Source organism: Chaetura pelagica, unplaced genomic scaffold, assembly GCF_000747805.2.
Source record: "Chaetura pelagica isolate M959 unplaced genomic scaffold, ChaPel_1.0 scaffold74, whole genome shotgun sequence".
In the NCBI taxonomy this organism is placed as follows: domain Eukaryota; kingdom Metazoa; phylum Chordata; class Aves; order Apodiformes; family Apodidae; genus Chaetura; species Chaetura pelagica.
This window is the reverse complement of record NW_009952982.1, coordinates 1,057,892-1,058,210: the sequence shown is the minus strand read 5'-3', so window position 1 is coordinate 1,058,210 and position 319 is coordinate 1,057,892.

Here is a 319-nt window from a genome sequence, read left to right as displayed (position 1 = left end):
AAACCCCAAGAACTTGGAGCGGAGGCCTCCAAGAAACATCACGTTTGTGGGGAGAAGACAGGCCGCTGCCCCCGTGCACGGCGAGGGCCGGGGTGCTGCGGGGAGCCGTGATCCTCTCCTTCCCCCCTTCTGCTCGCAGGCACTGGCTTAGCCTCTGGTACTTGAGGACGGCACTGGTACAGCAGCAGCCTTTCACCGGGTGGGGAACAACCACAGTGCCCGCTGGGGCCAGCTCCCCGGCGTGAGAGCCGGGGTTCACCGGAGGAAGGGTTGGCAGGAGGGCGGGAGCTGCCGGCCCGTCCCCAGCCCGGGGCGGACC